Genomic DNA, 22500 nt, shown 5'->3' on the forward strand with positions numbered 1-22500 from the left:
GTGTTCTGGCTGAGTGACCGGCTTTCTAATAGACTAGCTGGCTGACTGACTGACTGACGGCTCGTTATGGAACACTTCTAGATGTATTGAAGACTTTGAAGGTGAAATTTCTCCTGCGTCCATTTATGTACCTGTTATTGTTACCTGAGCCCTAACTTTCCTGCCAAGCCTTTGAGAACAAGAGTCTGTGTGTGTGGGGGGACGAGGGGGTGGTTGGTGTGTGGGTGTGTGGAAGGGCGAAGAGCTACTACGTGTGTAATGGTAGCAGTAACAGCGATAATAGCAGTACTTTGAGCTCCCCAGCCATACCTTTTACCAATACTCATAGCATAAACACGTCTGATCATCGCAGTGTTCCCTCTGGCCCGCCATTACAGCCTGCTCTATGTGTACGGCCTGTCCTTAGCGCCCCAGCCTCTCTCCTGTGTAGGCTGTGTGTAGCGTAATCTATAAAATGAGTCTTGGTTTGAATGCTTCCTTGTGATTTTGTGTGGAGATATTAGTTTTTTTTTTTTTTCCTTCTTATTTCTTTATTTCTCTCCGATTAACCCTTTCACTACTGGGACACATTTTTACCTTGAGATTTGTGTACGATTAGACCATTTTATTGACATTAGGAAGGGTCTGTGGAGGTCAGAAGATTAATGGCCACTGTCTTCACTATTTCAATCCCCCCCACATAAATTTCTGAAGCTATATCAAATCACCAAATAGTAAGCAGAATGAATATGGAAACACGTCATGGTACTGAAGGGGTGAAATACTTTAATTGCTATTTGGTGTAGCTTTCCTTATTTGCCAACCACTTTGACATCTTCACTTGTTCTCAAACCTCCTTCTAGAATGACTCCTTATCCTCCTCCTCCTCCTCCTTCTCCTCCTCCTCCTCCTCCCACAATCCCACGGCCACTAGACACTGTAACTCCCGCAAGACTCACGAGGGTAAAGAGGAAGGATGATGAATTAAGGGTGGCAATGAAACCTCCCTATAGAATGACACTTCCTCCTTCTCCTTCCTCCTCCTCTTCCTCATAGACACTGTAACTCCCGGAAGATTCAGGAGGGAAAGGGGAAGGGGGATGAATTAAGTGTGGCATTTAGTCAGTTCCAGGAAGGGCGAAGAAGAGAAAGAAGGTGAAGGTGTCAGGATTCCATTAAGAGTGATTGGCCTGTGTTGAGGGACGCAGCTGTGATTTACTTAGTGTGATGCAATCTGTTAATGTGGCTCACTTTGTGGGAGTTCAGCTGAGTCTTGGTGAGTTTGGGTGAGTTTGAGTGAGTTTCTAGTCCTTCTTCCTCCTCCTTCTTCCTCCTTCTTCCTTCCTCCTCTTCTTGTCTCCTCTCTGCTAACAGTTTTAGACTCATCAGCCATCTCACTTTGTACTTAATTAAACTGGTCTCGAGAGGGGCACGGTAAAGATGCTGTTGTTTCTCTCTCTCTCTCTCTCTCTCTCTCTCTCTCTCTCTCTCTCTCTCTCTCTCTCTCTCTCTCTCAAGGAAGCAGTGTTTAGGCACCTCGCTCTCCGCTGTTCACTGATATTGATCGTCTGTTCATCTCGCCGTTAAATTGCTGTCTGTGTCTACAACGTATTCATCGCCCTGTTCTGCTCTCTCTCTCTCTCTCTCTCTCTCTCTCTCTCTCTCTCTCTCTCTCTTTCTCTCTCTCTCTCTCTCTCAATTTTAGTTTTTTTTTGTTTTATGATTTTTTTGATCATTTGCAAATATTTTAAGTAATGTCTGTTAGGAAAAGGCTCAATAGAATTATCTCTCTCTCTCTCTCTCTCTCTCTCTCTCTCTCTCTCTCTCTCTCTCTCTCTCTCTCTCTCTCTCTCTCTCTCTCTCTCTCTCTCCTACTCATCGTTTTTGTTGCTTTTTATCATTTGTAAATATTTTAAGTATTGTCCGTTACGAAAGGCTCAATTAGATTCTCTCTCTCTCTCTCTCTCTCTCTCTCTCTCTCTCTCTCTCTCTCTCTCTCTGCAGCGACACGAGAATTGGCTTCCAGCGATTACGCACCGATCTCTTTTTCGTGCGCCGGAAAGTCATATCACTGTCTATTTAATCGCGCCGCCTCTCTCCGGCAAGCGCCAAATGGAATCCAACCCTCCTACATGAAGATTCGCCCTTTCAAGTCCGCACTAACCCACCCACCACCCACCACCCACCACCGCCCGCCCACTACAGCCCACCATCTTTCGCCCACCCGCCCACCACAGCACACCACACACCATCTCCCGTTCACCCGCCTACCACTACAGCCCACCACCCACCACAGCCCACCGCAGTCCACAGCCGCCTAACTGTCAGCTGTGGTAAAGATCGAAGCTGTGGTAATGAGTATTTTCTGTGGTTAAGCCGTGAAGTGGTAGTGGTAATAGGGGTCTCTCTCTCTCTCTCTCTCTCTCTCTCTCTCTCTCTCTCTCTCTCTCTCTCTCTCTCTCTCTCTCTCTCTCATTCACACAAGATGCACCTAATCCACCACTTCACTAATTAAACTCATCAACTCACAGCTGGCCACGCGCACACACACACACACACACACACACACACACACACACACACACACACACACACACACACACACACACACACACACACACACGTAGACTTATCAGAATACACACTCACTCATACATGACTCACAATATTGACTCATCCTTTGTATACTACCAGAGAGAGAGAGAGAGAGAGAGAGAGAGAGAGAGAAACGAACCCAGTCATTGGTCCTTATTGGCACATTGGATCAGAGAGAGAGAGAGAGAGAGAGAGGCCGTATGTCAGATGTAATTGGCATACTTAACTGCACCAATGGATTTTTTTTTTTTTTTTTTCATTACTGAGCGTGTTTTTATTTTTTTTTTCTCTTTTTCTCTTTTCGGTCGCTTCGGTTCGCGTCTCGTTTGAAATGTGTCATAACTCGCGTCTCATAATAAGCCCTCTCTCTCTCTCTCTCTCTCTCTCTCTCTCTCTCTCTCTCTCTCTCTCTCTCTCTCTCTCTCTCTCTCTCTCTCTCTCTCTCTATGTGCGTGTGAGTACCTAAACTATAACATGTGCGTGTGGGTAATGTGCGTGTGTGTACGTGTGTTTACCTGTGTGTGTGTGTGTGTGTGTGTGTGTGTGTGTGTGTTTGCCAAAGCGCCACGTGTACATACATTATAGGTATTTAAATCATTACGTACATGAGTTAGTGTGTGTGTGTGTGTGTGTGTGTGTGTGTGTAGGATGGTGGTGGTGGCGGTGGTGACATAGCAGCGGTGCAGTCGTCAGTCAGCGGGGTGTGGGGCGGCGTGGTGTTGACAGAGAGTGGACATCAGTGTGCCTTCCTGCCATTACTCCCGCGCCCACACCTGGACACACCTGAGAGAGAGAGAGAGAGAGAGATTCAGATATATTCAAACAATTTTTTTATATACCGAAGTTGTAGTAATAGTTGTATTAATTACCTCCTCCACCTCCTCCTCCTCCTCCTCCTCCTCCTCCTCCTCCTCCTCCTCCTCCTCCTCCTCCTCCTCCTCCTCCTCCTTTGCCTTTGTTCTTATTGTCTGGCGAATATTTTGTCTCTATTCTTCTCTTGGTTCGTGTTTGTTATTGTTTGGTGTGGTGTCATTATGTTTGCCTCTGTGTTTGCTTTGTTTTCATTCATCGGGCGGCTCTTTTCATTATTGCATTTATTTGTTTCCTGTTCTCAATGTGTCTCCTTGTTTATCTTAAATTACGGTCTCTATTTGTTCTTTGTTTTCCTTCCTCTTACATTGTGTTTAGTATGGTTTAGGTAGTAGTAGTAGTAGTTGTTAGTAGTAGTAGTAGTAGTAGTTGTAGTAGTAGTAGTAGTAGTAGTAGTTGTTGTTGTTCTTGTAGGAGTAATTGTAGTAATAGTAGTAATTGTAGTAGTAGTAGTAGTAGTAGTTGTTGTTGTTCTTGTAGGAGTAATTGTAGTAGTAGTAGTAGTAGTAGTAGTAGTGCAGTAGTGTAGTAGTAGTAGTAGTAGTAGATAATGTGTAATAGTGGTAGTAGTAGTGAGTGTGCAAGTAGTAGTAGCAGCAGTAGTAGTAGTAGTAGTAGTAGTGCAGCAGTAGTAGTAGTAGTAGTAGTAGAAGTAGTTGTAGTAGTAGTAGTAGTAGTAGTAGTAGTAGTAGTAGTAGTAGCAGTAGTAATAGTAGTAGTTGTAATAGTAGTAACTGTAGTAGTAGTAGTAGTAGTAGTAGTAGTAGTAATTGTAGTAGTAGTGGTAGTAACAGTAGTAGTAGTAGTCAGTGTCATGCCTCTCTCCCCTCTTCCCTCTCCCCCAACCCCCAACACATCATCGTGGCGGCGCGGCGGTGGTGGCAGTGGTGGTGGTAGCGGTGGCGGTGGTGGTGGTGGTGGTGGCTGTGGTGATGGTGGTGGTACTGTCCAAATTGTTATTTATGGAATGAGCTTCTGTAGAGTTCCCGCTCGTAAATATTCCCTCATTATGTTAACACGGCCGCTCCTCTCCCTCTCTCCCTCTCTCCCTTTCTCCCTCTCTCCCTCATTACCCCGTGTGCCTTAATTAGGAGGTACCGTGTGGGCAGTTCATTTATCGAGGGTTCCAGTTATCCGGATCCGTAATGGCTAGGTGGCGTGGGTGTACCTGGCCGGACGTGCTTCACTTACCTGTAATTATTCACCATAGATCCGGACACCATCTCCCTCCTCACCTGTGGACCGGTAATTCCCCTCAGTTATCCGGACACGTGTACGGATATCTGAGACTTCTAGTTGTTGTTGTTTTTTTCTCTAGTACTTTCTTGTTACCTCCACCTAACCTGTGTGGAGAGCCTTACATGAAACTCCTCCTCCTCCTCCTCCTCCTCCTCCTCCTCCTCCTCCTCCTCCTCCTCCTCCTCCTCGTCATCTGCTCACAAAAATCCAGATCAAAGCGGCGCCAGGAAGTCACCCTTGTGTCCGCCTTTTAATTAGTTACCTCTTCATCCTTCTCTCTTCTTCGCTTTTGTCATCCTAATTTCTTCCTCCTCGTCCTCCTCCTCTTCCTCTTCCTTTTCCTTGTACTCCTCCTCCTCCTCTTGAGTCTTCGGGCCATTCGCTGCGGCTCTCCTCCTCCTCCTCCTTGTCTTCTTCCTCCTCCTCCTTGTCTTCTTCTTCTTCTTCTTCTTCTTCTTCTTCTTCTTCTGCTTCTTCTGCTTCTTCTTCTTGCTGGAATAACTTTGTCCCAAGCAGTTATTCTCATGTCTTCTCTCTCTTCCTTTCTTCCTTTCCTCTTCCATTCTTCTCTCTTTTTTTTATCCTTAATTTACTTTTTCTCTGTTCTCTCTTTTTTTCTCCTTTCATCTCTTCTTCCTCTCTTTCTTTTTTTTTATATATTCTTCCGTTTTCTTTGTCTCCTTTCCTCTCATTTATTTATTTATTTACTTATTTATCTATTTATTTATTCATTGACATCTCCTTTTATCACATTCTTCAAGGTAAAAGGGGCCAAAAAGTCTGCTGGTGGTGGTGTGTTCCTTTGTGTTCCCTTGTGTTCCTCCCTCTCCCGGGTATAACTTGAACATAAGCTTGTAAAAGTCTACGCCACCCTTACTCTCCCTTTACTCTCACTAATAGGTGTATACTCTTCCCCTTTACTGCTCTCACCGCCTTACCTCTCCCTCTCTCTCTCCCTCTCCCTCTCTCTCCCTCCCTCTGCTACGTTAGGCTAAGCTGGCTAAGCTGTCATGCTGTCAACACTTCCTAAGCTTTAATTTTCTGAAGTGTGTGATGTTTTATGATGTGCTGTGGTGCTGGAGGAGGAGGAGGAGGAGGAGGAGGAGGAGGAGGAGGAGGAGGAGGAAATGGAGGAGGATTAAAATGACACGTTTTCTTGAAAGATTGATACTAAGGTCCTCTCTCTCTCTCTCTCTCTCTCTCTCTCTCTCTCTCTCTCTCTCTCTCTCTCTCTCTCTCTCTCTCTGGCTGCGACTTGTTTATTTATAGATGAAGTCAAACATACACACACACACACACACACACACACACACACACACACACACACACACACACACACAGACACACAGACTCCCAGTATAGATAATGAGTCAGAATTGTTTGTTTGAAGATTCGATGTAGTAATCATATAATTATAACTGAGAGAGAGAGAGAGAGAGAGAGAGAGAGAGAGAGAGAGGGGGGAGGAGGCATTATCAACAGAACACAATGCTCAAAGTTGTGTTTTGTGGCCAAGTTCATTTTGAGGACTTTAATGTGCTTGTGTGTGTGTGTGTGTGTGTGTGTGTGTGTGTGTGTGTGTGTGTGTGTGTGTGTGTGGGAGGAGAGAGGAGAGAGAGAGAGAGAGAGAGAGAGAGAGAGAGAGAGAGAGAGAGAGAGAGACTATTTTCACTGGACTACTCTTCTTCTGTAGTTGAGAGAATGTGAAGGGTCTCATAGGAGGAGGAGGAGGAGGAGGAGGAGGAGGAGGAGGAGGAGGAGGAGGAGGAGGAGGAAGGAAAGAAGTAAATAAAAGGAAGAGGAGGAATTGCTTGAAGTAGTGTAGAAGAAAAGAAAGGAGGATATTGAAAACAAGAGGAGGAGGAGGAGGAGGACAACGAGGAAGAGAAAAAGAAAGAATTTGAATAGAAGAGAGGGAGAGAAGAGAATTTGCAGAGAGAGAGAGAGAGAGAGAGAGAGAGAGGGAAATAGCAGTGTTTCAGAATACGTGTGTGTATGTGTGTGTGTGTGTGTGTGTCCCGCCACTCTGCTCACGACTCGCCTCCCTCGCCACCTTCACGCTGCACGCTGCTGCCGCAAATCCCGCACACTATTGCCGCCCTGACGGATGGCGAGGCGGCGAGGCGAAGAAGACCAGTGCTGACGGTGGTGGTGGTGGTGGAGGTGGTGGTAGCGGAGGCGGTGATGGTGGTGGTCTCCCTGTTCTGTCACCGCAACGCTTCATTAAGGCTTGGAGGAAGCAAAGCAGTAACATGGCTGAGTAAACACTGAGGAAACGGTGATAATGATGAAGTAGGGAGAGGAGGAGGACGAAAACTGCAGGAAGAGTAAGAGGAAAGAGGAGGAGGAGGAAAATTGCGAGAAAGAGTAAAGAGGAGGAAGAGGAGGAGGAGGATGTCTGAAGGCGTCCTTGGCAAGTGGTCGGATCGCGGCATTTTTGTTTAATATCGAGACATCCAAGGCGGTGGCGGAGGCGGAGGGAGGAGGGGTGGAGGGGAAGGGGAGGGAGGGCGTGGGCGGTGAGATAGGAAGTTATGAACCCTCGTGGCTGCTTCAGAGTCGGTGGTTCACGAGAGGGAAGGAAAAAAGTGGCCCTTCCTTGACAGAATGGTCCAGATATTAAAAGGTACCGTATCTAGATGAGGCTGGCGGGCCACGGGACTCGAGGATACGTACTGAACCACGGCTTGTAGAGCTTCATGATACACTCCCTCACCACCACCACCACCACCACCACCACCACCACGCGTAAATTAACAAGGAAGGGGAGAAAAGTAATCTTAGAATGACATATCAATAAAAATAGGTTCGTATTCTCAATCACTTTGTGCTTCACCTCCATTATTTCAAAAGGCTTTATTTAAGTTTATATATATATATATATATATATATATATATATATATATATATATATATATATATATATATATTTTTTTATTTATTTATTTTTTTTTTACGTTTCTAGAGGCAACGTGACAAGATATCTGCACTATTAACAGAGGAAACACTCTTGAAAACCCCGCTAATAATCTCTGTGGCCTTAGAAAATAGTCGTGGTGAGAGAGCAGAGCGTTTCTGACTAAAGCACTTTTCCGTCTTCTTTTTCTGTCAATTTTGTGACGACTGTCAACTTTTGCAGACGGTGGCCGTCACACACAAGCTTGCTTCCGCCTTTGCCGCGCTTGTCGATTGTAAACAAACATGGCTCCTCATTCACCCCAGCAAGCCGCGGCTTTTTTGCACCTTATAATGTAATCAGCTGTTCTGTGATCCCAAAGGCAACGGTGACCTCTAATGCTCTCTATGAGAAATTCGTCAGTGTGTTTTGTCCACTGCTCATCTTGGCCAGCTACTTGGAAGTTGCCTTGGAAATATTAAAAAACGTCGCACATTTGCACTCCTCTGGAAATGTAACACAAACAACTGAGGAACTTTTCATTGCTAGGCTAAAAGAAAAAAAATATGTATACAAATATATATTCATCAACTCATTTAAATTTTTTTTAACAAAAATGTTGATTAGAAACCATAGTTCTTATTTTGACTAAAAATTGGCGCTAGACGAAAACGATGCGTTCCGTCTGACTCAAGACGACGGAAAGAGTTGACAGAAGAGTAAAAAGACGACGGAAATCGCCTGAGACGACGGAAAAAGTGCTAGTGTGACGCCGCCTTAAGACAATACATTAGTGTGTAGCCATCGTGTGTACCCGTGACAGTGGCAGTCACTATAGGAGACACCCGGCTGTTTCCACCAATCACTTTCATTCATCGTGCTGAGAGAGAGAGAGAGAGAGAGAGAGAGAGAGAGAGAGAGAGAGAGAGAGAGAGAGACCAGTGAAGCAGTGAAGCTGTGAAGAAGAGCAAAGGAGAAGTGTAAAGCTTGAGTCTTGATGAGTTAGCGAGTAATATTTCTCTAGGTGTATCTTCACAGGTATACACGTACAGTCAACACCCACACTGGTACACACACACACACATACGCACACACACACACACACACACACACACACACACACACACACACACACACACACACCCCTGGCCACTGAAGACTAGAGGATAAGTTTAAAGGTTGAGTGTGGCAGAGTTAGCGAGCAATACTTCACAGCACACCAACGCTCATTTCCTCTCTGCTTCTCCTGCACAGGCGCGGCGGAGGGACCTTCCTGGCGGGCTGGACGCTGACACCAGGTGAGTAGATACATAGACAGATAAAGAGATAGATAGACAGATAGATAGATAGATAGATAGATAGATAGATAGATAGACAGATAGATAGATAGATAGATAGATAGACAGAAAGATAGATAAATAGATAGATACAGTACATACCTTTGCTGACTTCCTGTTGAGCTGTCTTCAGGAAACTTGGGGTCGTTGTACAGACAGAGGCGTGTGTGTGTGTGTGTGTGTGTGTGTGTGTGTGTGTGTGTGTGTGTGCGTGTGCGTGTGTCCGTGTGTGTTATGAATTATGGAGTACAATTTAGTTTTACGTGTTTTCATTCATTCATCGTGTTTTTATTGTTTTGTTTTATGTCAATACTTGTTACTGTAGTCATGAAACACACTCTCTCTCTCTCTCTCTCTCTCTCTCTCTCTCTCTCTCTCTCTCTCTCTCTCTCTCTCTCTCTCTCTCTCTCTCTCTACGCTACTTAACTTCTCTCCACTTTTCCCTTCCCTCTTCACATTTCCCTAGCTCAGAAAATGCTCTCTTTTTTTCCCCTTCCCTCCCTTCATGTATTCTTTCTTCCTACCTCCTCCTCCTCCTCCTCCTCCTCCTCCTCCTCCTCCTCCTCCTCCTCCTCCTCCTCCTCCTCCTCACTTTACTTAGCACATATTGTAGTCTCCTCCTTAATTCTTGGCGGAAAATGTTAACGGTCTCGTAATATTGTGCTTTTAGCGTCCTCCTCCTCCTCCTCCTCCTCCTCCTCCTCCTCCTCCTCCTCCTCCTCCTCCTCTCCTGACCTCCCTTGTGAAGTCTCCCCAAAATTCTCTCTCTCTCTCTCTCTCTCTCTCTCTCTCTCTCTCTCTCTCTCTCTCTCTCTCTCGTGTTATTGTCTCTCCAAAGTGTCTTGTTGAAATATCTCGTGGTCTCGTGAGAAGGGAAGTGTCCTCTCTCTCTCTCTCTCTCTCTCTCTCTCTCTCTCTCTCAGCAGGAAGTGCAATTTTCTGGGTAATTTATCGCCTCGTGTTTCGTTATATAATATACTGTATAATTTGAGGTTATTGGACCACACACACACACACACACACACACACACACACACACACACACACACACACACACGTTGTACTTTCAAGTTAAAGATGTAATTTGTGTCTTTTTTGTTTGTTTTGAAATGCTGTGTTTGTGTGGAAGGCGTGACGGGCTGACGCGTGTGTGGGGAACATTGGTGTGTGTGTGTGTGTGTGTGTGTGTGTGTGTGTGTATGCGTCCTTCAGTAACCTTGGATTTCGAGGATGAACGCTCGCACACACACACACACACACACACACACACACACACACACACACACACACACACACACACACACACACACATGGCTTCACCACCTAAGCTTCATCGTGTGTCTCTTTTACTGCACCATAACAAATCTTTTTCACGGTTATCACTTCAAGAAGCTGAGAGAGAGAGAGAGAGAGAGAGAGAGAGAACCTTCCTCTCACTATTTACAAGTCATTATTTCATTATTTTTTCAACTTTTCACAATCCAATCTTTAAAATTTTCCGTAGTTCAGCAATAAAGATGAGACAATATATTCGTAATTCTCTCTCTCTCTCTCTCTCTCTCTCTCTCTCTCTCTCTCTCTCTCTCTCTCTCTCTCTCTCTCTCTCTCTCTCTCTCTCTCTCTCTCTCTCTCTCTCTATGACAACCGTGATTATTTCATTAGTGCAAGTTTATGCCTTTTAATTAACATCATATTCATTTCCTGCCTTCCTCTTTTCATATTTATCTCTTGATTGAATCCAAGTTTTTTCTCTCTCTCTCTCTCTCTCTCTCTCTCTCTCTCTCTCTCTCTCTCTCTCTCTCTCTCTCTCTCATTATTCACGTTCTTATTAGTAATATTTCACCAAAAAAGCGACACACACACACACACACACACACACACACACACACACACACACACACACAGGGAAGTCTATCTAATTAATACAGGTTTCTTAAAATGTTCTTGTGTTTTGGGGTAGAAAAAAAAAAGAAATCTCGACTTTTTTCTTCCTCAAATACGTCTTCTTTATATTTGACGAGATACAATCACTGTTGGCATTACTAAGAAATTCATAGGGGGATATATACTCTCTCTCTCTCTCTCTCTCTCTCTCTCTCTCTCTCTCTCTCTCTCTCTCTCTCTCTCTCTCTCTCTCTCTCTCTGTTACGTGGAAGGTGACAAAACACACCTGTCATTGCCGCCTCGCCCAGGTGTACTAATGAGGACTTCGTGACATTACACACCTGTAATTAGAGGCCGGCTCCTCCCTTACCTGGAACCACACACACACACACACACACACACACACACACACACACACACACACACACACACACACACGATTTTCCTCATTATTTTATTCTTTTTCTTTTATTTTGCCTTCCTAATACATATCCTTGCACTCCACTTCCTCCTCCTCCTCCTCCTCCTCCTCCTCCTCCTCCTCCTCTTCATAACTACACACTTCCTTTTGCTGGCCACCACTTCCTCCTCCTAAATTAAGGAAGATCAAAAAATAAAACATAGTGTTCCTCTTCTTCTTCTTCTTCCTCCTCCTCCTCCTCCTCCTCCTCCTCCTCCTCCTCCTCCTCCTCTTCTTACGCACTGGACCTGCTAAATATTTAAGTATGGTGTGTCTTTGGTGTGTGTCGGGGTGTCGGTAATGGGAGAGAGAGAGAGAGAGAGAGAGAGAGAGAGAGAGAGAGAGAGAGAGAGAGAGAGAGAGAGAGAGAGAGAGAGGATAGTTACTTCGAGATGCTTTTTGTTGAACTTTTAAAACGAAGCTTGTGTCAATTTTTTCCCTCTTTTTCCTCCCTCTCCTCCTCCTCCTCCTCCTCCTCCTCCTCCTCCTCCTTCTGATGGTTGTGGGAGGGAACACAGTTGGTGGTAAGTAGAAACCTTCCTCCCTTCCTTCCTTCCCTCCTTCCTTCCTTCCTTCCTTCCTTCCTTCCTTCCTTTCTTGCTCCCTCCCTCCCTCCCTCCCTCCCTCCTCCTCCTCCTCCTCCCTCCTCCTCCTCCTTCCTTCCTTCCTTCCTTCCTTCCTTCCTTCCTTCCTTGAGAGAGAGAGAGAGAGGGCGTAGGTCAAGCGGCAGACAAGAGATAAGAAGAAAACTAGGAAAATAACGAAAGAGGAAACGGAGTGAAGTAATGCAGGAGATAAGGAAGAGGAAGACTAGGAGGAGAGGAGGAGGAGGAAGACTTGGAGGAGAGGAGAGGAGGAGGAGGAAGACTAGGAGGAGAGGAGAGGAGGAGGAGGGAGACTTGGAGGAGAGGAGAGAAAGGAAAGAAAGAAGGAAATTTTAACGTAAAGAAGGAAATAATGGATGCTTTGTGAGGGAGTGGAGAGTAAGAGATGAGAGAGGCGCAGACTGACAGACAGACACAAACAGACAGACAGACAGACAGACAGAAAACGAGATGCAGTCACAGAGATAGACATACATACAGACAGACCAGATAGCCAGATAGACAGACAGACAGACAGACAGACAAACAGATAGCCAGACAGACAGACAGACAGATAGCCAGATAGACAGACAGACACAGACAGACAGAAATCGAGATATAGTCACAGAGATAAGACATACATACATACAGACTGATGGCCAGATAGACAGACAGACAGACAGACAAAACAAGATGTAGTCACAGAGAGATAGACATACATACATACAGACAGACAGGTAGCCAGATTGACAGACAGACAGACAGACAAACAGACAGACAGACAGACAGACAGACAGACACTTAGTCCCCATCCTTCTTAATTACGTATGATTAGGTTTGGTTGGGTTAGAATAGGATAGGTTAGGTTAGGTTAAGTTAGGTTAGGTTAGGTTAGGTTAGATAAGGATAGGTTAAATTAGGTTAGGTTAGGTTTGGTTAGGATAGGTTAGGATAGGTTAGGTTAGGTTACAATGAGTGACGCGGCTTCACATTTCACATCACAAATTTCCAGCGTTTCGTGCTTTTCTCGTTTCCAGATTTCAACAATGTCCCTTTGAATTAGAGTATTCCAGGAGTTCACTGGGACAAGAGCGAAGGAGGGCACGGCAGGAGGAGGAGGAGGAGGAGGGAGGAGAAGGGGAGGGAAAAAGTATTGAAGGCGACACACAAAAGAGAAATAGAGGCTGTCACAGGCACGTTCTGGAGGTCTGCTTTAACGAGACGCCCAGACGGAAGGCCGCTATCGGGGGCTTAGGAGTCTCTCTCGGGAACCACAGGGGCGGGGGAGGCACTGGGAGGAACCGGGGAGGAAGGAAGAAGCAAAGGGGGGAGGCTATGCGGGTCCAGAGAGAGAGAGAGAGAGAGAGAGTAGCAGTGAGAGTTGAAAAAAAGCCCCAGCAGACTCTATTGTTTTGGTTCTCACGGCAATTGTTGGTGGTGAAAGGTGAGCGTTGAGTACTTTACCTGTATTCTTGCAACTATTTATACCAGTACCTGTGCTGTACCTGTAACCCTTGTCCTGTACCTACCCATTACTCCCTAGTCCCTGCACCTGTACCGGTTATCCACTGTACCGTGTAGCCTTATCCTGTACCTTTTACTAGTACCTGTAACTCTATTGATGTTGCTTCTGTGTTCCTTCTATATTGTAACTGTTAAGAATGGCGTGTGTGTGTGTGTGTGTGTGTGTGTGTGTGTGTGTGTGTCAGCGCGGCGCCTTTCCTACCCCTGGTGGCAGCGAAGCGGGTTTTTCCTCCACAGGGGCCTTCTGCAGGTGGGGCGCCCGAGACTACGGCAATATTGACTCCTACTTTGATTGTTGACTGTGTAAATATGCACGTAGGCCATTTTCTCTCTCTCTCTCTCTCTCTCTCTCTCTCTCTCTCTCTCTCTCTCTCTCTCTCTCTCTCTCTCTCTCTCTCTCATATATCCTTCAGTTTTGTAAAGAGAGATCACAAATGCTGGTTTCTTCTGAAGCTGTGAGTGATTTGCAATTTTAATAGGCGATAAAAGTAGAGTTTTCATCTGTAGCCCAGCGGAGGAGGAGGAGGAGGAGGAGGAGGAGCGGCGCCGCGGGAATGGCTGGGAGTTTGAAATTTATGTGAAATATTTCCCATCCTTAGAGTGGCGAGGTGTTGAGAGAGAGAGAGAGAGAGAGAGAGAGAGAGAGTTTTCGAGTGGTGCGCATGGTGAAGAGAGGGAAAGATAGAGAGGATGAGTTGTTATTATACTATCTCTCTCTCTCTCTCTCTCTCTCTCTCTCTTCGCCGTTTTGCTAATGCTCTATTCCTTCCTTCCACTTCTCCTCCTCCTCCTCCTCCTCCTCCTCCTCCTCCTCCTCCTATTCCTCCTCCTCCTCCTCCTCCTCCTCTTCCTCCTCCTCCTCCTCCTCCTCATCTGTTTTTCGACTTCTCAAGACCAGCTGAAGTAAACATTGTCCAGCCTCCGTATTGATCCTCCTCCTCCTCCTCCTCCTCCTCCTCCTCCTCCTCCTCCTCCTCCTCCTCCTCCTCCTCCTCCTCCATACGCACTAAAATACAGAAACCAAGGATACCATGTGTGTGTGTGTGTGTGTGTGTGTGTGTGTGTGTGTGTGTGTGTGTGTGTGTGGATATTAGCTGAGGACAGTGAGAGGAGTGGAGTGTCCTTTTGGGGTGCAGGAAGTGGCGTCGGGGGTGCGGGGCTGAGAGGGGCTGGGAGAGGCTGGGCGGGGCGGGGGTGGGATTTGGGAGGGTTTGTGCAGAAGTGAGAGGTGGTGTGAGTGGGTGAGAGCGTAAGAGGGAGAGTGTGTGGGGGGGGGTGAGAGAAGCTGTATTGTAAAGCTCTATATTGATTCATCGTAGTTGCATTATAAAGGTCTGAATATCGTAAAGCTCTATTATAAAGGTTAATTGTAAGGCTGTATTGTAAAGCTGTATTGTAAAGCTGTATTATAAAGCTGCATTATAAAGCTCAACTATAAAGCTCCATTGTAAGACTCTTTCAAAAAGTTGTATTGTAAAGCTCTATCGTAAAGCTGTATAGTAAAGCTCTATTGTAAAGCTGTATTGTCAAGCTTTATCGTAAGGCTGCATTGTAAAGCTCTATCGTAAAGCTGTATTTTAAGGATCTATCGTAAGTCTGTATTATAAAACTATCGTAAGGCTCTATCGTAAAGCTGTATTGTAAAGCTGTATTATAAAGCTGCATCGTAAAACTCTATTGTAAGGCTTTATAATGGTGTATATAATGTCCGCCTGCACTTACCGGCCGGACAACCAATAATCTATAAAGAGAACGAACAAGAGAGAGAGAGAGAGAGAGAGAGAGAGAGAGAGAGAAAAAAAGGAGAAAAATAAAGTCATCCTCAGCGAAATTACTTGCAGTTTGATTCTGAGAAAAATAAAGTAAAAAAAAAAGAGAAAGAAAAAAAAAGAAAATGCTCGTCTTATACTTTTCTTTCTATTTTCCTTTTTATAACTTTCTTACTCTTTTTTAATTTTCCTAATAGTTTCATCTTATTTTTGTCTTTTCCCTTGTTGTTGTTGTTGTTGTTGTTGTTGTTGTTGTTGTTGTTGTTATATTTTCCTCCCATTTCATTAATCTTTTTTTTTTTTCCTAAGTTTCGTCTTATTCTCTGCCTAGTTGTCTTTCCTCCTTTTCCTCTTGTTGTTGTTCTTGTTCTTGTTTTTTGTTCTTGTTGTTTTTGTTGTCATATTTTCCTCTCCTTTCATAATTCCTTCGTTTTTTTTTTATTTTCCTAATAGTTTCGTTTATTCTCTGCCTAGTTGTCTCCTCCCCACCTTTCCTCTTGTTGTTGTTGTTGTTGTTGTTGTTGTTGTTGTTGTTGCTATATTTTCCTCCCCCTTTTATTATTCCTTCGTTGGTCGGTCGCCGCGGGGTTGCCTTTTGTGTGTATTTTGTGTATTTTTCGTTGACAAAGACTTCACGCCCGGATAGCGAAGGTGGATTTTCTCCTGCCGGGGGAAAAGTGACAAAGAGCCTCCCATTTTTAACGCTGCCTGCTTGTGTGTGTGTGTGTGTGTGTGTGTGTGTGTGTGTGTGTGTGTGTGTGTGTGTGTAATTCACCACGTCGTCTGCTGGTCACCCAGCCAGTCTTCCCCATTACGGAGCGAGCTCAGAGCTCATAGACCGGTCTTCGGGTAGGACTGAGACCACAACACACTCCACACACCGGGAAAGCGAGGCCACAACCCCTCGAGTTACATCACGTACCTATTTACTGCTAGGTGAACAGGGACTACATATTATGAGGCTTGCCCATTTGCCTCGCCGCCTCCGGGACTCGAACCCGGACCCTCTCGATTGTGAGTCTAGCGTGCTAACCACTACACTACGCGGTGTGTGTGTGTGTGTGTGTGTGTGTGTGTGTGTGTGTGTGTGTGTGTGTGTGTGTAATTCACCTCGGTCGTCTGCTGGTCACCCAGCCAGTCTTCCCCATTACGGAGCGAGCTCAGAGCTCATAGACCGATCTTCGAGTAGGACTGTGTGTGTGTGTGTGTGTGTGTGTGTGTGTGTGTGTGTGTGTGTGTGTGTGTGTGTGTGTGTGTGTGTGTGTGTGTGTGTGTGTGTGTGTGTGTGTGTGTGTGTGTGTGTGTGTGTGTGTGTGTGTGTGTGTGTGTGTTTTCAGGAGTGAGTGGAGCTCGTAACGTCCTTTCTTTTAATGAGAGAGAGAGAGAGAGAGAGAGAGATTCAGTAAGGTAATGCGCCAGCTAACGTTCGCATTTAACCTCTTCCTCTCTCTCTCTCTCTCTCTCTCTCGCACCAAAATTTAACAGCGCAGTTTCCGAGGTCGCCGTGAAAACCATTCAGAAAGGCGGACAATAAACTGCACTACCACCACCACCACCACCACCACAGGGATAACTCACGTGTGCCAGGCGGGAAGAGATGCGGGAGGAGGAGGAGGAGGAGGTGGTGGTGGTGGTGGTGGTAGTGGTATGCTGGGACAGAATGTATTGTGGCACCTTCAAATTGGCATTGTTGATTTAAAGGCTCTAGTGGCACTGTTAGTTAGCCAGTCGCCCTTCCCTCTCCTTAGAACCTTTTCCTCTCACTCTACCAAATACTGCGCCCTAAGGAGGAGGAGGAGGAGAAAGAGGAAGAGGAGGAGGAGGAGGAGGAGGTTGCCATATTTCAGCAGTGTCAGGTGAAGCGCATTTCCACTCCATTAAGGGGCTTTGCTACTCCCTCAGGAACCGCCATGTCCTTCACCACCACGTCCTTTCCACCACGGCCACCACGCCCTCCCCACACTGACACCACCGATTCAAGCCTTCCTCCTCTTTCGCCCTCGCTTCTTTTCCACTTTTATTTCCATTTTGTCTCTAATTCTACGTTCCTCGTTCCTCCTCTTCTTTTTCCTCGTTTTCCCTTGTCTTTTCCTCTCTTTTCTTCATCCTTTATCCCTGCCCTCTCATCCTTTTTCCTTCTTTCTCGTCCTTCTCTTCTGTCTCATTCTAATTATTCGTTCCTCGTTTCTTTACTTTTCCCTTACTTTTTCCGTGTCCTTCCCTCTCTTTGATATTTTCTCTCTGTTTTCTTCCCTCTCCTCTCATTCCCTTTTCTTTTCTCTCGTCCTTCCTTCATGTCTTATTCTTCCCTCTCATCCCTCATCCTTCCCCTTCTCTCCTCTTCCCTCTCGTCCCTCCTTCCTTTTCCCTCGTTCTCCCTTCATCCAGCGAGTGAGGATCAGGATTAGGAATAAGGATTAGGGATTAGTGATCAGGATTAGCCAGGCTTGAGGAGGACTTGATTGCGTGTTGGTCAGTTCGGGTCACCGGTGTTGCTTTTTTTTTTTTTTTTATTTCTACCATGTGGGTTTTTCACGGAAATTTATGGGCTAAAGGAGATACTTTTTGTGGTACCTCTTATCTCAAAGCCCACCCGCTAGGAAACCGTTGCCCCGAGTGAGTAAGCCCAACCTATACTCGGACCGTGGACAGGATTCGAACCCGTGCGCTTGGAGACCCCTCGGACCTCAAAGCACGCATGGTTCCACTGTACCACGGCGGTCCCAGCTTTTACAGAATTGCCTTGTTGTTTTTGTGTTCTTGTTTTACTCGTGTTTTTCTCGTGTTTTTGTTGTGTTTTTGTTGTGTACTGCTGACACGTTGATTAGTGGAAGTGGTGTGAGTGAGGTGACTCTTCCCTCTGTCATGTCACTTCTTGGATCGACATGTGTTTGCCTCGTATTCTCAAACACTTCTGTGCTTCACCTCAACTATTTCAAAAAGCTTTCATATGAATTTCACGAGTATTTTTTCAAGATGGTTTTGAAGTTCTCGAGGCAGATTGACAAGATTTCTGCATTATTAACTAGAAGAACACTCTTGAAAACCCTTCTAATCATGTCTGTGGCCTTACAAAACAGATGTGGTGAAAGAACAAAGCGTTTCTGAATACTCACTTGTGTCTCTCAAGTTTTGTGAAGTGTTGTGTTGGAGGTTAGTGTTCAGACGAGTTTTCCCTGACTAATGCTTGATGGAATGCTTGTAACCTTTCTCTGGTAAACTCTGGAACTCCTTACCTGCTTCTGCATTTCCAACTTCCTATGACTTGATTTCATTTAAGAGGGAGACTTCAAGACATTTATCCCTTTATTTTGGCTAGCCCTTTTGGACCAGCAAGGGGACTGGCAAATAAGCAGGCCTTTTCTTTCGTTTTGTTGCCCTTGGCCATTTTTCCTCTCTTACATAAAATAGAATGGCAGTTATTGTGTTTCTGGCCACTCAAAGCGTCACGGAGCGGATGAAACAACAAGAATTATCTAAAAAAAAATCTGTACAGAACGCATTTCTTTAGCACCAAACACGGGAATATGAGAGTAAGGAACTGTTTTCTCGCTGCAGTATTCACCATTATACAAACACAGCCCTTCACTTTAGGAACAAACACTCGTATGTAAGAGCAAATCACTATTTTTCAGGTGGCAGTAAGGAAAGAGGCAACACAGGTGGAAGCAATTAGACAGTACCTCCTGGCGTCTTGAATAGCGCTCGGGGATTAGGGAAGGAGATTGCCGGCCACAAAACAAGGCGCGCTGCTTCCTGTGAATGGAACACCGGCAAAACACAATATGACCCTTTGTCCCGCACGCTGATCCCCGCTGATGACCGAACACTATGCCAGATTACCCACAGATGCACCGACACACACACACACACACACACAGATATAGGCCCGTATTCAGACACGCTCTGTTCTCTCACATCGGCTATTTTCAAGGCCCACAGAGATGACTGGCGGGATTTTCAAGAATGTGTCTCCAATTAATTATGTGGAAATCTTGTCACTTTGCCTCAAAAACAGTAAAAACATCTTAAAAAATGCCATTCTCTCTTTTACGACTTTCCAAGGTCACAGAAATGACTAGCGGGGTTTTCAAGTGTTTCCCCAATTAATAATACAGAAATTTCATCAATCTGCCTTTAGAACCATAAAAACACCTTAAAAAGCGTGTAGATTTAAATAAAGCTTTTTGAAATAGAGGTGAAATGCAGAAGAGGTTAAGAATACAAGCTATAGACACAGACAGACACATAGGCTGCGGGAAGATGAGAGGGCATGGAGGAGTATAGACAGCCACACAGACACAGGAGAGAGGAAGTGGGGCGTGAGTGGTGCGGTGCATGAAAGACACAGGGAGTTGAACTTGTCATAATTAACTTGATCAGATTCCTCGCGTGTCCCTCAACACTCAACCACCGGCCTGTGAGTGATTGGTATTCCCGGCACGTGTGTGTGTGTGTGTGTGTGTGTGTGTGTGTGTGTAAGCTTCATACCTTTTTAGCATTGTAATATCAACCGTTTAGTTTTATATGTGAGTCTGTGTGTGTGTGTGTGTGTGTGTGTGTGTGTGTGTGTGTGTGTGTGTGTGTGTGTGTGTGTGTGTGTAAGAAGTAATACCCCACTCATATCGCCTGCCACTAATTTTTGCGTGACTCTGTTATAAATATTCCTGATTAAAGTGTGTTTACGACCGTCTGGCAGCCTCGTTTCCTCCTCCTCCTCCTCCTCCTCCTCCTCCTCCTCCTCCTCACCACCACCACCACCACCACCACCACCACCACACTCATCACACATTCTATCGATTATGCATCAGGTGGTGAGTGATGGTAGGAGAAGGAGGAGGAGGAGGAAGAGAAGAATTAAGGAATGAAGGAAGGGAAGAGATTAAACATGTATACTAAAAAATATTATGAAAGGCCACTGTTGAATAAAGGAAGATTATGGAGAGGAGAGGAGGAGGAGGAGGAGGATATGAGACAGATGAGAAGGACGAATATTAAAGGAGGAGGAGAAGGAGGAGGAGGAGGAGGAGGAGGAGGAGGAGGAAGACCTTATATTGGTGGGTAACATGTGGTCTCTGCCATTACTTATGCCCTCCTCCTCCTCCTCCTCCTCCTCCTCCTCCTCCTCCTCCTCCTCCTCCTCCTCCTCCTCCTTATCCTGTATTCTCTAAACCTTGTTCGACATTTCCTGAAAACAAATCAAGTCTTTCCTCATAACTGTCCTCCTCCTCCTCCTCCTCCTCCTCCTCTTCTCTTCCTCTTCCTCTTCCTCTTCCTCCTCCTCCTCCTCCTCCTCCTCTTCCTCCTCCTCTATTGTCCTCACTTAATCGTGCCCCTGTCCTCTTTCACGCTTCCATGACCAAACATCTTCCTTATCTCTCTCTCTCTCTCTCTCTCTCTCTCTCTCTCTCTCTCTCTCTCTCTCTCTCTCTCTCAACAATTCCCTTTGAGACGTTGAACTCAAGTCGTGTGTGTGTGTGTGTGTGTGTGTGTGTGTGTGTGTGTGTGTGTGTGTGTGTGTGTGTGTGTGTGTGTGTGTGTGTGTGTGTGCTAACTTTTTGTGTCACTGTTTGCGAATCGCTTTTCTCACTTAATGGTGAAAGTTTTTGAGTCGTGTGTTTGTTTGTTTGTTTATTTGTTTTTTTCTATTTGAGTTTTTTTTATTGTTTATCTATTTTTGTTTTTTTTTTCATTTATATATTTATTTCTCTCTCTCTCTCTCTCTCTCTCTCTCTCTCTCTCTCTCTCTCTCTCTCTCTCTCTCTCTCTCTCTCTCTCTCTCTCTCTCTCTCTCTCTCTCTCTCTCTCTCTCTCTCGCTTTCGTTGCGTCCCTAGAGACTCAACAAGTGTGTGTGTCGTCGTCAGGAGGAAGAGGAGGAGGAGGAAGAGGAGGAGGAGGAGGAGGAGGAGGAGGAGGAGGAGGAGGAGGAGGATTCAGGGTACATTTCTTCCTCATTTTTATTTCCTCTTCTTCCTTTCCAAGTCTTCCTTAAATTTTTAGGAATCTCGTGTTTTTATTTAGTTTTTCCTCCTCCTTTTTCTGGTCCTCTCGTTTTTTCCTCCCTCTCCTCCTCCTCCTCCTCCTCCTCCTCCTCCTCCTCCACTTTTCCCTTCCGCGTCGTGATGTCCTGTCCTCTCCTTTCCTCCACTCCCTCCTCTCTCCCTCGTGGTTAGTAATACAGTTGGCAGCTCTCTCTCTCTCTCTCTCTCTCTCTCTCTCTCTCTCTCTCTCTCTCTCTCTCTCTCTCTCTCTCTCTCTTTTCTCTCTCTCTTTCTCTCTCTCTCTCTCTCTCTCTCTCTCTCTCTCTCTCTCTCTCTCTCTCTCTCTCTCTCTCTCTCTCTCTCTCTCTCTCTCTCTCTCTCTCTCTCTCTCTCTCTCTCTCTCTCTCTCTCTTCCCACCCACACACATCACACACCCTTCTCTTTCTCTCCCATCCCTCCCCTCCCCTCCCCTCTCCTCATTGAGTCTCCCCTCACCCCAGGCGCCCCCCGTGGAGTCTCCCAGGGGCGCCTCACACCCCGGCCATAAAGCAGAGCATTTTCTTCCCCGAGGAGACGAGACGGCACATCATATAATATTTTTCCCCTTCATCGCTACTCTTCAGGGAATTGGCGGGCTCCCTTTGATCGCCTAGGCCTGTCTCTCTCTCTCTCTCTCTCTCTCTCTCTCTCTCTCTCTCTCTCTCTCTCTCTCTCTCTCTCATTTTTCTCTTTCTCCTCCGGCTTTTTCACGAAATATTTTCTCATGCCCTTTCTCAACTTCATTACAAATTTACATAGTGTGTGTGTGTGTGTGTGTGTGTGTGTGTGTGTGTGTGTGTGTGTGTGTGTGTGTGTGTGTGTGTGTGTGTGTGTGTGTGTGTGTGTGTGTGTGTGTGTGTGTGTGTGTGTGTGTGTGTGTGTGTGTGTGTGTGTGTGTGTGTGTGTGTGTGTGTGTGTGTGTGTGTGTGTGTGTGTGTGTGTGTGTGTGTGTGTGTGTGTGTGTGTGTGTGTGTGTGTGTGTGTGTGTGTGTGTGTGTGTGTGTGTGTGTGTGTGTGTATGATGGGAGAACAAGATGGCGGACAAACTTCAATAATTCTCATTTACTTTATTAATGGCAACACTTTGAGGGTTATGAGTCATCTGTGCCTCTCTCTCTCTCTCTCTCTCTCTCTCTCTCTCTCTCTCTCTCTCTCTCTCTCTCTCGTTGCCCGTAACGTGATTTAACCTTGTCATCTATATTACGCTCTATTAGAGAGAGAGAGAGAGAGAGAGAGAGAGAGAGAGAGAGAGAGAGAGAAAGATGGGGTAGTGTCTGAAACTTACTCTCATCATTGGTCTTTTCATTTGCTCTCTCTCTCTCTCTCTCTCTCTCTCTCTCT

At 45.7% G+C, this 22500-nt stretch overlaps 1 protein-coding gene across 4 annotated transcripts in view; it reads left to right on the plus strand.

The window, feature by feature from the left end:
* The window catches only part of LOC123510965, a 120849-nt gene that overhangs the window by 67252 nt on the left and 31097 nt on the right, over nt 1-22500 (plus strand). For 3 of the 4 annotated variants that reach the window (XM_045266509.1, XM_045266506.1, XM_045266510.1), the window contains one exon: nt 8834-8877. The exons of the other annotated variant lie outside the window; for it this stretch is intronic. The gene's annotated coding sequence lies outside the window, so the exon portion shown is untranslated. The remainder of the gene's footprint in view (nt 1-8833; nt 8878-22500) is intronic. 4 annotated transcript variants of the gene reach the window in all.

The sequence above is a fragment of the Portunus trituberculatus genome, chromosome 30 (genome assembly GCF_017591435.1).
Source record: "Portunus trituberculatus isolate SZX2019 chromosome 30, ASM1759143v1, whole genome shotgun sequence".
Classification (NCBI taxonomy): Eukaryota; Metazoa; Arthropoda; class Malacostraca; order Decapoda; family Portunidae; genus Portunus; species Portunus trituberculatus.